The 17,379-nt window shown below is 37.7% G+C and overlaps 1 long non-coding RNA gene across 1 annotated transcript; it reads left to right on the forward strand.

Moving 5' to 3' along the window:
• Nucleotides 1-15,689: 15,689 nt before the first annotated feature.
• LOC128281719 (uncharacterized) lies at nt 15,690-16,833 on the forward strand. Its single transcript, XR_008271981.1, has 2 exons — nt 15,690-15,921; nt 16,572-16,833. It is a non-coding gene; the product is annotated as an uncharacterized LOC128281719 (long non-coding RNA).
• Nucleotides 16,834-17,379: the final 546 nt, after the last annotated feature.

Genomic DNA, 17,379 nt, shown 5'->3' on the forward strand with positions numbered 1-17,379 from the left:
TATAAATCAAGAAATTGATTATATGTTGATTAGTTGCCCCTTTCCACCCATCACACATAATGGTCACCCCTCTTTCTTCCCATATAGGCCTAAAGCTATTTACCCATTCTTGTATCTCTTTATACTTGTCTTACAAATACACTCCTGTCACCTCATAAACTGAAGGACCCCTAATCAATTTTGCAACTTCTGTTGCAATTTGAAGTGCAGGTTGGAGAAATGGTGACTCTACGATTCTTGCAAGTAAAGCTTTATGCAATATCAACTTGGACATTGCTTTCCCTAGCTTAGCTTTTGCATTTTTAAGAAAGCTCAAACTAAGTTTTGATTGCTTTGAACTTGTTAATCTTTTCAAAATAGGATCCATGTTTGCTAATCTAGCTCTAGGAGATTCAAGATTAGTCCATTGATGTTCCCTCCCACTTCTTTCAGACTTACGGACACTAAATGATCGCCTAATTCCTTAAGTTCCAAATTTACTACCTCCTCCAATTTCAAAAACTGAACCTTGACCAGTTCTTGCTCTTCGACGTTGCCTTTCTTCGCATTCAACTTGAGATCTCATATTCGCACGTCTTGCGATAGTTAACTCTTCATCAGCATCATCACTAGATAACTCTTCATCAGCATTATCACTACTATCACCATAGTCTCCATGGCCTCCTAATTTTATTCTTTCCTCAAATTCTTCTTTCCTCCTCTGCATCGCAGCTTTTTCACTATGATATTCTTGAAGCTGTTGGCAATGGTTTTTCTAACTTCTGTCGAGATATGTGGACAAGGTGCTACATTCCTTTTTTTTTTTTTTGTAGCGATATGCTCTTTCAACCGTGTTATTCCTCCTTGAATAATTCTTCCACAAAATCTGCATTTGACATTATTACGATTACCGTCAATAGCCACCTCTAACCATAATCATCACTAAGAGCTACATCTTCTTTATTTGTTGACATTTTTTCTTATATTTGCACGAAAATTATTATTAATCATTACTTGAGTTCAAAACAACTAGTAAAAGACTCAGAAAAATGAAACAAAAATTGTAGACTTAAAACTAACAATAAAAATATTCACCAAAATGAAACAAAAATAATAAGACTTAAAACTAAAACAAATGGAACAAAATTATAAGACCTATAATTAATAATACAAAAGATTCACAAAATATAAAACTTATAATTAACACTACAAAATATTTACAAAATTCAGATAAAATTCAATATAAATATAACTAATTATTAATTAAATATGTAAAAATAATAATTACATAGCAACTCTAAATTAAACTAGTAAGACAAATATATTTTGAACTAAGTAATAAGCAAAATAATAATATTTTAGAAATAATAATTACATAACTTTCTTGTATTTCTTGCTTCACAATTGAGTTGAGATGATGTCGATTCCTCACTATTAACTCACGAACACAACTCTTGAAATAGAAAACAGAAGAAATAGCTCTTAAATGTTGAAGAGAATAGTTGAGATAATTTGAAATTCAATACTCCTACTCTTTCACCCGAAAATGTTATTCTGTAGTAGACTAGTAGTGTAAAAAAAAAAAATTGGACCTTTTAAATTTCTGCTTTAAAGCTTTTAGCTGAACTTTAGGAGAAAAGGAAAATATATATATATATATATATATATATATATATATAAAATACATTAGTTCCTATTCTTACACAAAGCATGTGATATTGTCATTTCATTTCATTTCACAGACAACTTTATTTTGTAAAAATTCAAAAGAAAACTCAATACCTACATTCTTAGTTCCTACCAAAATAATTGTACACGTATGCACAACTCTTCAATATAATAATTGATATAAAAATTTGACCAAAAGTTCAAAACTAAAAATCTCAGTTAAACTAAAAAAAAGTTTTACAGCTTACATGAAACATGATCTAGATCTGTCTACTTTTAACAAATTATATTTATACATTTTATGAGTTTTATTTAATTTTCAAGAACATGAAACCTAATCATTTTAATTGCTTTATTGTATCTTATTAGGGGAACTTAGTTTTCAAGTCTCTTACAATGTCTACAAGTTTCATGCTTGCTACTGTCATAATATTAATGATTCTTTCTGGTTTTTACTTTAAAATTCTCAAGATTTAATGTTGTTATCATTTTGATTCTCTTATTCTTTTGACCCACAGACAAGTATCTTTGGCCATTGATTATCTTGGTGGTTGCCTACTATAGTTATCCTGTTATAGCCTAAACATTGAAAACTCCAACATTAGTTTATAGAAGCTTTAAATTTAATTATTAGATGTAATTAAGTTTGCAATTAAGCAAACAAAGTTCTAAATGACCTGTTACAGTGCTGATGCGGTGTTGCACCACTTTTTAATAACTGTTGCGGTGTTACATAATGGATTTTAATTGCAATGATCATGATGTGATTTTTTTGATGTGTTGTGCTGATATTTCACCTTGGTAGTTTCCATTTCTGTTACAATGCGACTGTTAGGTTGTGTTGCAGCTGCAATTTACCACTATGCCCATACTTTATGATAGATCCAAATCTAAATAATCACCACACAAAACGATGCAAATGAGAGTGCCTGTTAAATGGGAAGACATAGCTTGTGCAGGCTTATGAATCTCAAGATGAATCATATCAGCATTACAGATTCCAAAAATTACGTAAAAAAAATCGTATCAGCATTATGGATCCCAAGAACACCCATGCGTCCAACCAAATGATCGCTTCCACAAGCTCCTTTCATCGTTAAACTCAACAAAAAATAGAAGCAAAAAATTCCATGAACCAGTGACAAAAGCTAGTCAAGTGATAAACAAATCATCGCATAAAGCCCAAAGCCACTACCAAGTCCTGAAAATGGTACAGAGCAGAAGTGTTGGTGTTTGACACACTTTATCCGGATGAAATATGAACTTCAGTCTGGATCTTAAACAACAGCGTAATATATCCGGATGAAGAATGAAGAAAACTTGAGAATCAGTGCAGGTTTTTAAGCAAAAGCGAAATGCAATTGAAAAGCAAACAAAATAAGCAAAGGAAATGGAGAGGATATTGAATGAAAAATATGATAATTTTTTCATTAATTGAACATTGGCAATCTGCCATTACATATATCAAACATGAGATGATCATTACAAGTCAAAATGTTGCCTAAACATTTATCTAACACCACTTAAAAATATTGAAAATTGTTAAACTAGCTTGCACAAGTTGCTTTGTTAAATTTTCAGTCAATCAACATCTAAAATACATCAAAAGATTTACCAACTAAGTTCTAAAGGAACTAAGTTACAAACTATGAACTTAAGGTAACCAAAATGAGTTGAAATCAGACAGCATTAGTAAGCTTCTACTTCTGTCTATTGGTCTCAAGCTGCATTGCCACCTTTTCTGGTTTAAGATGCATATTTCACCCGGTAATAATACAAAAGTTTGATCTCTTTTCTTTACAGCTGCATGCATGGCTCCAGCTGCTTCTTGACACATTGGCTTCTTCATATGCTGCATGCAGGCCAACTTCAACACTCTTTATTAGCTTGTATGCTGCAAACTCTTATTCTTTAAGTATTCTCCGATGATTTGGTTCACTAAATCATTTTTCTCATCTCCTTTTTCTTCCAAATCTCTTTGAAGGTCCTCGACCATTTGCTTCAACTCTGATTTTCGATTCTCTATTTCATTCAATCTTTTGGATGACTTTGTTTCTTTCTCTAAAACTGCAATTCCAGTTTTGCCTTTTGGATATGAAGGGATTCCAGTTGCTGCTGCAATGTGTTTACCTCTTCCATTAAACTCTATACTCGATTTGATGCTTCATTACCTTCAAATGCCAAATTTTCTTCCAAGAGAGCCTTCTCAGCTTGCAACGTCTCCTTCTTTGATAGCAGATTACCTGAGCAGTCAAGTTCTTTATACCAGATAATGATTCACTGTTATCATCCTCAAGTTTCTTCGTGAGAATAAAAATTTCTTTTTCTCTCTTTTCTAACATGAGAATAAAAATTTCTTTTTCACTCTTTTCTAACATTATTTCGAGTTCTGAAATGCGGGATTGGAGTCCTATATTTTGTTCTCCCAGTTGTTTTGCTTCACTTGTTTTGTTCTCTAGCTACTCCGCCATATCTCTGTTAGTTGCTTGCAATGATTTCAACTCAAGTTCCAAGCTAGTTACATGTGCCTTTAATTCTTTTATCTGAGCAGATGATTGATTCCCATGCATATCATGCACTTATTTGAGTGTCAAAAGTTTCCTTTCTTTCTCAACTGAATTAGTGAAATTCTCAACCAAATCTTCTTTGGTTTGCTGAGCCATTAACTTGTAATTGGCATGGCTAAGCCTCTTGTGACACAGCTTGGATTCATCTACAATAGCTGTGTAGGCACTATCTAGACTCTTATTCTAGTCCACAATAAAACTTTTTTCTCTCATAGCTACTGTCATGAGCTTGGATCCACTTGGATCACTAATCAGACATTCTTTGCCTTTGAATACAACTGAATAGCCCTTCTCAAGCAGTTGAGCAATGCTAAGCAAATTTCTATCAATTTTAGGCACTAACAAGACATTTGTAACAAGTTTGGTACTTGTAAGAGTGTTATCAGCACATCTCCTTTGCCTTCAGCTTTGATGAAGTGTCCATTTTTGACATTCACATTTTTTTTGAACCTTCTGTCAATTGACTTAAAAATGCCAACATCAAGGGTCATGTGGTTTGTGCAACCACTATCTATCAACCATCCATTTGTGGCTTTTCCTTTAGCAGTTGAGCAAGAAATTGCAAAAACTTGTTCTTGTTGGTCATTGTCTTCTTCTACTATTTGAGCTTCAGCTCTTGGCTTCTGGGGTTGGTTGTGTCTTGGTCTGCCCTTGTTTTTGCAAACCCTTTCTATATGACCCATCTTCTTGCAGAATCTGCACTGCACATCTGGCCTGAACCAACATACTTCACCCGGATGACTGACCCTTCTGCAGTGTGGGCAGGGTGGATATCTTCCTGCACCATCTGCTTTAGGCTCGTTTGACCAGGCATTCTTGCCTTTGGAGGCAGAGATGCTCAAGGCAGACTTGGTTTTGGCTTGAAAGGCACCTTCTTAGTGCTCTTTCGATCTGCTGGCCTTTCTTTGCTCTTGTGCATATAGAGCATTGATCAGCTCTATTAAAGAGATGTTGGTCAGATCTCTTGAGTCTTCAAGGGATGATATCTTTGCCTCATACCTTTCAGGCAAGGTTGAGATCACCTTCTCCATGATCCTTGCTTCATTAAACTACTCACCAAGGAGCCTTATGCTGTTTACTACAGCCATAATTTTGTCTGAATACAGCTTGACAGTTTCTTCCTCCTTCATTTTCAAGTTCTCGAAGTCCATTCTTAAGTTTAGAAGCTGTTGTTGCCTTATTTTTTCAGTACCTTGAAACTCCTCCTTCAGTCTATCCCAGACCTGTTTTGGTGTCTCACAAGCCATAATCCTTGTGAAGATCACATCTAACACAGAGTTTTGAATGCATGACATGGCTTCACTACAGCAAAATTGACTTTAAGCGGCATTTTTTTAGGCCTTTAGAGGCGCTTTTAAGCACCACTAAAAATATTTGCGGCGCTATAGGTCATGGCCTTTAGCAGCGCTTTTCCCACAAATGCCGCTAAAGGTAATGAAATTTAAAAAAAAATAAAATATTAAAAAGATCATGAAAAATATAAAAAAAATTAAAATTCATTATCAAAATATTGAGAAGAATAATGTCCACGATTTAAATATAAAAATTTTCTATTAAAATTCATTATCAAATTAAAATAAAAATAAAAATATAGAATCAAAACTAAAATAAATAATAAAAATATACAAGCTGATTGAGAGCTTTTGTGTCCTCTGTAAGAGCAGAAACGATAAGCAGAAGTAATCATGATATGGTTCATATTTCTGTCCAACTTCATAGTGGAGAACTTGAAGAATGTAACGCCCCAATTTTCGGGAATTCTGTGAATGTTGGCATAGGTTTAATTATGTTAGTGGGCCTCTAGAAGGCCCAAGCTTAAGATAGAACCCGACAATTTTAGTTAATTTTTGTTCCATAAGAAAAAAAAAGGGGGTGAAATTATGAAATAGGACCTATGTGAAAATGATTGAAAATGCTATAGGCTAAATTGAAGTGGCCAAATAAATAGGAGTGCAAAATAGGAGAATTTGCATGACAAACCTCCCATTTTACATGAAGTGGCCAGCCATCATGTTGTTGTAGACAATATGAGCACTTGATATCCATAATTCATGGTACAAATTGATAATGGGTTAGGTAAATGTTCCATGATAATGGATTAGGTAAATATTCCATGATAATGAGTTAGGTAAATGTTCCATGATAATGGTTTAGGTAAATGTTCCATGATGGGCATTTCATGTCTTTTGTATTAAAGAATTAAATGGATGAAATATGAAATTTTATTAAAAGAAAAAAGGGTGAAAAGAACAAAGTTTTCTCCATCTCTGTTCATCATAGCCGAAAGTTAGAGAAGAGAAAGGAGAGGAGAAAGCTCTTGAATGTTTGATCACTTGGGGAAGAAAATTGAAGGTAAGTTCATGGTAGTTTGCTTCTATCTTGATGTTCATGAGTTCTTCTTGATTCTACCTTAACTCTTGAAGCATATTTTGGTTTTTGGTTGTGTTGTGAGCATTTGGTCATGAATTAAAATGAAGGAAATGGTTGTTGTTTCATGTTCTTTTGATGAAAAATGGAAGATAGGTGAAGTTGAGCCAAACAAATGAACATGCATGTGCCTTAGATGCTAAAGGGAAAAATCGGCTAACATGTTGTGCTTTAAAATGATGAAATGGAGATTATACTTAAGTAAAATCATAGATATATGATGATTGATTGGTGACATACATGTTTAAATAACATGCATGCAAGTTTTGTGTGAAAGAGTGAATTTGGTAATAAATCTGCTTGGGACAGCAGCAGTAACGTGAGTTTGGAAAATCACCATAAATTGTGGGAGATGAATTAGAAGCTGAATAAATTATGTAATTAAAGCTTAATGAGTCTAGTTTCAAATGGAATAAACGAGAACATATTTTGAATTCTGTACAATGAGAAATTTGATTCGTAATGAAGAGTGGTTAGATTAGTCAAATAGTGAAACATGGGAAACTTTAAGAAAAATCTGGTATTTATTGGCCATACCAAAAATTCTGAAATTTTTATGGATAGAAGATATATGAGTCTATTTTCATGGAAAATTAACGGCACTTGATTTGGAGTTTCGTATCTCCAGTTATAAATAATTTAGTGACTGTTGCTCAGGAAGACAGCTTGCAGTGAAATTATGATTATGTGGTAAACATTGACAAAAATTTGTTCATGAGTTGCTTATTATTTTCTTATAAGCTTACTATGATCTGTAGGTGTGGTTGGCCGAATATTGTAAGGGGTTAATACGTAGTTCGTATTTGAATAGTTAGATTAATGTGTTAGTAATCCAATTGTAGGCGTTAGTGTGTGGATCTCGTCGAAGATATCGTCATAAATAGGTGTGTAACTAACACCCTCTTTCTTAGTCTGGATCGGCAAAAGTCGAAAAGTCGAAATGCCGAAAACCAAGATTTTGTAGATTTGCGAGTGTGCGAATGCTCGTGAGGTAAATCGATTAATGTTTTGGTAAGCTGCAAAATTTAGACGCAAAGTGCATGATTTTTGTGCCCTCGATATTTTTGGGCTTAATGGGCCAAAATTGGAATGATGGGCCAACGGCCCAATTCGGTAAGAACCCTCGATGCGTGATTACATTAGTACGTGAAAAGTAGGAATATGCATGAAAAAGCCTAAAATAGATAAATTACTGAAATACCTTTAAAAGTGGAAAATTTACGCTTTACCCCTAGTAGATAAATTACGAAATACCCCTAGGGTTAAATTGACCTAAATGCATGTTTGATATTGTTATTTATTGCATGCCATGTTGTTATTATCGATGCATGGGATTGGGATATTGACGGAGGAAGTACTGAAAGTGGCTTGTCCACGTCTTTGGAGGCTTTGCCTCAATTCTTCGATAATCGAGCGATAAAGGTCAAAAGCGTGGAGTGTTGGGTGGGTGGGTTGAACTATTCCCTACATGGAGTGTAGGGCTGTATGCAGTGGAGTGTAGTGGTCGGTGGGTTGAGTAGTCTCCCAAATGGGCTTGCATATGTTATTGATGTTGCATGTATTTTGAAATGGGCCTATTGGCCATACTGTTATCTGAATAAGGAGCTAAGGCCCAGTTTATTGTAATCTAAAAAGGGCTCGGTCCAAGACCATTTACACTGAATGGGCTTAGGCCCAATAGGCTTGAGTTGACTTGGGCTTTGAATGGGTTTTCCTTACACTCTGAGTTTCCCCAAACTCACCCTTTTTATTTTCATCCACGCAGGTAATCCCCAACCATAGTGGGCTTGGAGTTGTGAGGGAATTCGGAGTGGCCACCCGTTTTGAAAGTTTGATTTTCTTCTAGTGAACTGGACATCCTATTATTTACATTGAGGTTTGGGTTTTTAAATGTAATAAGGCCGCTTAATTCTTTTTGATGGTTTTAATATGTATTACTAAGATAGGTATTACTTATTTTAACTGTTGAAATTGGATAGCTTTAGGGCGCGTTTTCAAAAAAAAAACAACAATTGATTTCAAAATAACACTACAACAAGCAAAGCTTCCGCAATGAAAGTATTTTCCAAAATTAATCACTTTTCCTAAAAATGACTTAATCAAATCGGTTTCCTAGAAATATACATGACGTTAAGGTGTGGCAATGGCGGTGTGTATGTCTAGGATTGGATCCGAAGGGAGCTTGGTACTTAAGTAGTCCGATAGACTCACCTCATTTTTTTTTCGGTTTCCTACCTGGTGCACAGCTTCCATTCACTTTAACCTATAATGAAGTTATCTTTTAAAACACTAAGTAGGTTTTTTTGGATCAACAATATAAAATGTTTTGAACGCTTCGATGTGGCATGTCGGATCCGACCATAACGTCTGGGCCAAGTTTGAGGTGCTACATTAAGTGGTATCAGAGCCTAGGTTGCAACAACTCGGCTGTGGATCGGGTCCAAAAAGGGTTTTCAAAACTTTATGAAAAAAAGAGGGTATTTTTTTTAAAAAAAACTGACTTTTGAAAATAAATTTCCTGTTTAAAGGAGATAATCTCTGAACTTTTTTTTTATACAAATGTTTGGAAAATGGATTTCAAAAAGCCTAAATCTTTTGAGTTTATCTGAAAAGTGATGAGGTGGCACACTGAATCCCCGGCACCAAGGCTATAAGTACTATTCTGTTTTATTTACTGAACTGTACTGTAGTTAGTACTAAACCTTAGAGATAGTACTATAGATAATATAGCGTAAAGGCTATGAAACTGAGACTGTAGGGTAAACTAAGCCCTAGGAAACTGAGACAGTAGCTAAACTATGGTTACACGAGAACAACTCTGAAACCTTATCTGTTCATAAGATATTTTGTAATAAACAGTGGAAACAGTAAACTAACTGCATAAAATTTGTAATCAGATAAATCGATATGAGTACGAGAGCTACTCGGGAAAGAGGCTGTGGTCGAGGCCGAGGTAGTACTCAATCTGGATCTTCGTCTTCTGAACACATACCCGCTGGAGTAGCACGACCACCACCGGTGGATGAGAATGGGCCGTATGATTAGGCCACGGGGGATGACGCTCTGTCCCAAGCCATGTTAAGAGTTTTGGAAAGGGTAGCTAGAGCTAATATCGGGCACATGAATAGGGGGTCCATTTCTGAGCGACTCCGGGCCAACGGAGTGGAAGTTTTTAGGGGTGTATCTGGAGTAGCCCCAAATGTGGTGAAATCTTGGTGGAAGCCACGGGCGGATTCTGGATGACTTGGACTGCTCAGTAGAGAAAAAGTTAAAAGGAGCAGTATCCTTACTATGGGACGAGGCGTATCAGTGGTGGATCACTGTGAGAGAGGGTACCCCAGTTGAGAGGGTAACTTGGGAGTTGTTTAAGCAGTCCTTCAAGGCGAAGTATGTTGGAGCTAGCTATGTGGATCTTGCCAAGGAAGGAATTCTGAACGACCGAGGTGGTAAGACCGTTGCTGAATATGAGGCAGAGTTTCTGCGATTGAGCCGGTATGCTAATGGTATTGTCTCTACTGAATATGAGCGCAGTGTTCGCTTTGAGGATGGCCTTAGGGATGAGCTAAGGGTGCTCATAGCTCTGCAAAGAGAGCGCGATTTTGCTGCACTGGTAGAAAAGGATAAGATAGCCGAAGAGGTGAAGCAAGCTGAATGAAGGAACCGTGATAGGGATCAAAATCAGTTCAGGAGAGATGCTGGACCAACTGGTGCTGTAAACCAGAATGTTAAGAGAGCTAGGATGGAAAAACCAGTTCGAGCGGTTCCGGTGAATACTGTTAGACCACAAGTTTGTGGAGATTGTGGTAGAATGCATCTGGAGGAATGTTGGAAACATTCTGCGGCTTGTCTTCATTTTGGATCAAAGGAACATAAGATCAGGGATTGTCCTAAGAGGCCAGCTCAGGCTCAAGTGGTTGAACAAAGGTCTGTGCAACCCGAGCAAACAGTGAGAGGTAGACCATCGCCGTCGAGAGGTCATGGTCGAGGTCGCGGTGGCAATGGCCATGGACGTGGGGCACCTGGCAAGGGTACTGTTAACACTGAGGCTCGTCAACCAGCTTTGGTATATCTTTGCTCGTCGCCCTTGAGGTGGCCTTTTGACGTCATAACTGGTACGGTTTTTATTTCTAGCATGCCGTATACTGCCTTGGTGGATGTTGGATCTACTAATTCCTATGTTGCATGTGCCATATCTGGGTCATTGGGTGTGCACTCTGAGGAGATTGTGAGTAGGGTATCTGTACTAAGTTCTTTGGGTCACTCGGTTAGGGTAGACAAACTGTATAGAGATGTACCCTTAGAAACTCAAGGTAAGATTTTCCCTGGAGATCTGATGGAGTTACCGTTCGGAGAGATTGATCTCATTTTGGGAATGGACTGGCTTGTTAAGCACAAAGTGACTCTGGATTGTGCTGCTAAACGAATGGTGTTAAGGACCACAAAGGATGAGGAGGTTATGGTGATAGGTGAGCGAAGGGATTATTTATCCAATATGGTGTCGGCATTAAGAGCCGAAAAGTAGATTCAGAAAGGTTGTGAGGTCTATTTGGCATTTGTAAGTCAGTCAGGAGAGGAGAGACTGACAGTGGATAAGGTTAGGACCGTAAAGGAGTTCCAAGATGTTTTTCGGAGGAGCTTCTAGGATTGCCTCCGAACCGAGAAGTTGAGTTTGGAATAGATTTGTTGCTTGGAACGACGCTTGTGTCCATCGCACCGTATAGGCTGGCACCGAAGGAGTTAGTGGAGTTAAAGGCTCAAATTCAAGAGTTGTTGGATAGGGGCTTCATTAGGCCAAGCGTGTCTCCATGGGGAGCACCGGTGCTATTTGTGAAGAAAAAGGATAGGACAATACGCATGTGCATCGATTACCGCCAGTTGAACAAACTAACGATAAAGAACAAATACCCTCTGCCAAGGATTGATGATTTATTTGACCAACTTAGAGGAGCTTCGGTATTTTCCAAGATTGACCTTCGATCTGGATACCATCAGTTAAGAGTAAAGGAAGTGGATATTCATAAGACAACATTCAGGACTCGATATGGTCATTACGAGTTCCTGGTTATGCCGTTTGGGTTGACGAACGCACCTGCCGCTTTCATGGGTTTGATGAATCGAGTGTTCTAACCTTACTTGGACCGATTCGTAGTAGTTGTCATCGATGATATCCTGGTATACTCGAAAATCGAGGAGAAATATGAAGAGCATCTACGTATTGTGCTGCAAGTGCTGAGAGAGAAGGAACTATATGCAAAGTTTAGTAAGAGTGAATTTTGGTTGTGAGAAGTGTCTTTTCTAGGTCATGTGGTTTCTGCTGAAGGAATTAAATGGATCCTTGAAAAGTTGAGGCAGTTCTGGGATGGAAGCCACCAAAATCAGTATCAGAAATTCAGAGTTTTCTGGGTTTGGCAAGCTATTACCGAAGGTTCGTAGAAGGATTTTCTCTGATTGCTGCACCATTGATGAAATTGTTAAGGAAAGGGGTAGCATTTTTCGGGTGAAAGTCGACAAAAGCTTTGACCATTTGAAAAGGTGTTGGTGAAGCACCGGTGTTGATTCAACCTGAGTCAGGAAGGACTTCACTTTGTGTGCAATGATCGTCACATGTGGGGTTAGGATGTGTACTGATGCAAGAGGGTAAGGTGGTCGCTTATGCTTCGCGATAGCTTAAGTATCATGAAGTGAACTACCCTACGCACGACTTAGAGCTAGAAGCAGTGATCTTCGCGTTGAAAATCTGGAGACATTACTTATATGGAGAAAAGTGTATTATATACACGAACCATAAGAGCCTAAAGTATCTGTTAACTCAGAAGGAGTTAAACCTTAGGCAACGAAGATGGGTAGAGTTGCTTAAGGATTACGACTGTTCGATTGAGTACCACCCAGGTAAGGATAACGTGGTGGTTGATGCGTTGAGTCGAAGGGTTGTTTCTGATTTGAGAGCCTTGTTTGCACGTTTGAGTCTGTTTGATGATGGAAGTCATTAGCGAATTGCAAGTGAGGCCTATTTGGACCTGAGCAGTTAAAGAAAAAGCAGTTGAAGGATAACTCGTTGGTTCTTCGATTTGACAAGTTGAGAAGGGTGAGAATGAGGATTTTGGATGAATCTTGAATGAGTTTTATGCTTCCGAGGAAGAATTTGTGTTCCGAAGGACTCTGACTTGAGACAGTCAATATTGAAGGAAGCTTATGGGGGACTTTGTGCCATGCATCCTAGAGGGAATAAGTTGTATCATGACTTGCGAGAACTTTACTGGTGGCCTGGGCTTAAACGAGAAGTAACGGAGTTCGTGGGGAAATGTCTGACATGCCAGCAAGTGAAAGCTGAACATCAATTTCCTTCTAGATTACTGCAACAGGTGAAAATTCCATTGTGGAAGTGGGAGAGAGTCACTATGGACTTTGTGAGTGGGCTACCTTTGACACCCACCAAGAAAGATTCTGTGTGGGTAGTGGTGGATAGGTTAACAAAATCTGCCCATTTCATACCAGTTCGTACTGATTACTCCCTGCAAAAGTTGGCTAGGTTGTATGTGGCAGAGATAATGCGACTACATGGAGTGCCAGTGTCGATTATTTTCGACTGAGACCCTAGGTTTACATCTCAGTTCTGGAAGAAGTTGTAGGAGGCATTGGGCACACATTTGGATTTCAGTACTGCCTTTCACCCACAGACAGATGGACAGTCGGAGAGGGTTATTCAAATTTTGGAGGATATGTTAAGGGGTTGTATCATCGATTTTAGTGGAAGTTGGGAGGATTACTTGCCATTGGCAGAGTTTGCATACAATAACAGCTACCAAGCAAGTATTTAGATGGCTCCATATGAGGCACTTTATGGGCGGAGATGTCGTACGCCTACGTGTTGGACAGAGTTGGGTGAACGACAAGTGCTTGGACCAGAGTTGGTGGCAGATACTGAAAGTAATGTTAAGTTGATAAGAGATCGATTAAAGGAGGCATCTGATAGACAAAAGTCGTATGCGGATCTAAAGCGCAAAGAGATAGAGTTCGCGGTTGGGGATATGGTTTTCTTAAAGGTTTCACCTTGGAAGAAGATCTTGAGATTCGGCAAGAAAGGCAAATTGAATCCGTGGTTAATAGGGCCTTATCGGTTTCTTAAGCGGGTAGGGCCAGTAGCATATCAGTTAGACTTACCACCAGAGTTAGACAGAATCCATGACGTCTTTCATGTGTCTATGCTAAGACGATATCGATCGGATCCCTCACATGTTGTGCCAGTGGAGGAGATTGAAGTAAGGACTGATTTGACCTTTGAGGAAGAACCCATACAAATTTTAGATCGAGAGGTTAAAGTTCTAAGAAGGAAGTTGGTTCCGTTGGTAAAAATACTGTGGCGTAATCATGGAAGGAAGAAGCTACTTGGGAATCGAAGAGACTATCGTCAACAATACCTCAACTATTTGGATCAGGTAAATTTCGAGGCTGAAATTTTTTTAAGGGGGTAGAGTTGTAACGCCCCAATTTTCGGGAATTCTATGAATGTTGGCATATGTTTAATTATGTTAGTGGGCCTCTAGAAGGCCCAAGCTTAAGATAGAACCCGGCAATTTTAGTTAATTTTTGTTCCATAAGAAAAAAAGGGGGTGAAATTATGAAATAGGACCTATGTGAAAATGTTTGAAAATGCTATAGGCTGAATTGAAGTGGCCAAATAAATAGGAGTGCAAAATAGGAGGATTTACATGACAAACCTCCCATTTTACATGAAGTGGCCAGCCATCATGTTGTTGTAGACAATATGAGCACTTGATATCCATAATTCATGATACAAATTGATAATGGGTTAGGTAAATGTTTCATGATAATGGATTAGGTAAATGTTCCATGATAATGGGTTAGGTAAATGTTCCATGATAATGGTTTAGGTAAATGTTCCATGATGGGCATTTCATGTCTTTTGTATTAAAGAATTAAATGGATGAAATATGAAATTTTATTAAAAGAAAAAGGGGTGAAAAGAACAAAGTTTTGTCCATCTTTGTTCATCATAGCCGAGAGTTAGAGAAGAGAAAGGAGAGGAGAAAGCTCTTGAATGTTTGGTCACTTGGGGAAGAAAATTGAAGATAAGTTCATGGTAGTTTGCTTCTATCTTGATGTTCGTGAGTTCTTCTTGATTCTACCTTAACTCTTGAAGCATATTTTGGTTTTTGGTTGTGTTGTGAGCATTTGGTCATGAATTAAAATGAAGGAAATGGTTGTTGTTTCATGTTCTTTTGATGAAAAATGGAAGATAGGTGAAGTTGAGCCAAACAAATGAACATGCATGTGCCTTAGATGCTAAAGGGAAAAATCGGCTAACATGTTGTGCTTTAAAATGATGAAATGGAGATTATACTTAAGTAAAATCATAGATATGTGATGATTGATTGGTGATATACATGTTTAAATAACATGCATGCAAGTTATGTGTGAAAGAGTGAATTTGGTAATAAATCTGCTTGGGACAGTAGCAGTAACGTGAGTTTGGAAAATCACCATAAATTGTGGGAGATGAATTAGAAGCTGAATAAATTATGTAATTAAAGCTTAATGAGTCTAGTTTCAAATGGAATAAACAAGAACATATTTTGAATTCTGTACAATGAGAAATTTGATTCGTAATGAAGAGTGGTCAGATTAGTCAAACAGTGAAACATGGGAAACTTTAAGAAAAATCTGGTATTTATTGGCCATACCAAAAATTCTGAAATTTTTATGGATAGAAGATATATGAGTCTATTTCCAGGGAAAATTAACGGAACTTGATTTGGAGTTTCTTAGCTCCAGTTATAAATAATTTAGTGACTGTTGCTCAGGAAGACAGCTTGCAGTGAAATTATGATTATGTGGTAAACATTGACAAAAATTTTTTCATGAGTTGCTTATTGTTTTCTTATAAGCTTGCTATGATCTGTAGGTGTGGTTGGCCGAATATTGTAAGGGGTTAATACGTAGTTCGTATTTGAATAGTTAGATTAATGTGTTAGTAATCCAATTGTAGGCAGTTCGTGTGTGGATCTCGTCAGCATATCGTCGCAAATAGGTGTGTAACTAACACCCTCTTTCTTAGTCTGGATCAGCAAAAGTCGAAAAGCCGAAATGCCGAAAACCGGTATTTGTAGATTTGCGAGTGTGCGAATGCTCGTGAGGTAAATCGATTAATGTTTTTGGTAAGCTGCAAAAATTGGACTGCAAAGTGCATGATTTCTGTGCCCTCGATATTTTTGGGCTTAATGGGCCAAAATTGGAATGATGGGCCAACGGGCCCAATTCGGTAAGAACCATCGGTACGTGACTCTGTTAGTACGTGAAAAGTAGGAATATGCATGAAAAACCCTAAAATAGATAAATTACTGAAATACCTTTAAAAGTGAAAATTTACGCTTTACCCCTAGTAGATAAATTACCAAATACCCCTAGGGTTAAATTGACCTAAATGCATGTTTGACTGTTGTTATTTACTACATGCCATGTTGTTATTATCTGATGCATGGGATTGGGATATTGACGGAGGAAGTACTAAAAGTGGCTTGCCCACATATTGGAGGCTTTGCCTCAATTTATCGATAATCTGAGTTAAGGTCACAGAATCTGGGAGTGTTGGGGGTGGGTTGAGCTATTCCCCACATGGAGTGTAGGGCTGGTACGGGTGGAGTGTAGTGGTTGGTGGGTTGAGTAGTCTCCCCAAATGGGCTTGCATATGTTATTGATGTTGCATGTATTTTGAAATGGGCCTATGGGCCATCTTTATCTGAATAAGGGCTAAGGCCCGGTTTATTGTAATCTGAAAAAGGCTCTGGTCTAGTACCACTGTTACCTGAATGGGCTTAGGCCCAATAGGCTTGAGCTGGCTTGGGCTTTGAATGGGTTTTCCTTACACACTGAGTTTCCCCAAACTCACCCTTTTTATTTTCATCCACGCAGGTAATCCCCAACCATAGTGGGCTTGGAGTTGTGAGGGAATTCGGAGTGGCCACCTATTCTGAGAGTTTGATTTTCTTCTGGTGAACTGGACATCCTATTATTTACGTTGAGGTTTGGGTTTTTAAATGTAATAAGGCCGCTTAATTATTTTTTATGGTTTTAATATGTATTACTAAGATAGGTATTACTTATTTTAACTGTTGAAATTGGATAGCTTTAGGGCGCGTTTTCAAAAAAAAAACAACAATTGATTTCAAAATAACACGACAACAAGCAAAGCTTCCGCAATGAAAGTATTTTCCAAAATTAATCACTTTTCCTAAAAATGACTTAATCAAATCAGTTTCCAAGAAATATACATGGCGTTAAGGTGTGGCAATGACGGTGTGCATGTCTAGGATTGGATCCGAAGGGAGCTTGGTACTTAAGTAGTCCGATAGACTCACCTCCTTTTTTCCTGTTTCCTACCTGGTGCACAGCTTCCATCCACTTTAACCTATAATGAAATTATCTTTTAAAACACTAAGTAGGTTTTTCTGGATCAACAATATAAAATGTTTTGAACGCTTCGATGTGGCATGTCAGATCCGGCCATAACGTCTGGGCCGGGTTTGGGGTGCTACAAAGAACTTCTCCATGCTCTGTAGATTATGAAATTCACCAAATCATCAGAAAGAAAAGAAAAACAGTCAGCTAAAAGAAAGAAGCAATAATTGGAAAAACAATGACAATCCATATAATTGCAAAAGAAAGAATGCTGACAAGTAAACCAGGAAGTTTATCTTACAATGCAACTGAACATTAGCAT

This window comes from Gossypium arboreum, chromosome 10, assembly GCF_025698485.1.
Source record: "Gossypium arboreum isolate Shixiya-1 chromosome 10, ASM2569848v2, whole genome shotgun sequence".
Lineage (NCBI taxonomy): Eukaryota > Viridiplantae > Streptophyta > Magnoliopsida > Malvales > Malvaceae > Gossypium > Gossypium arboreum.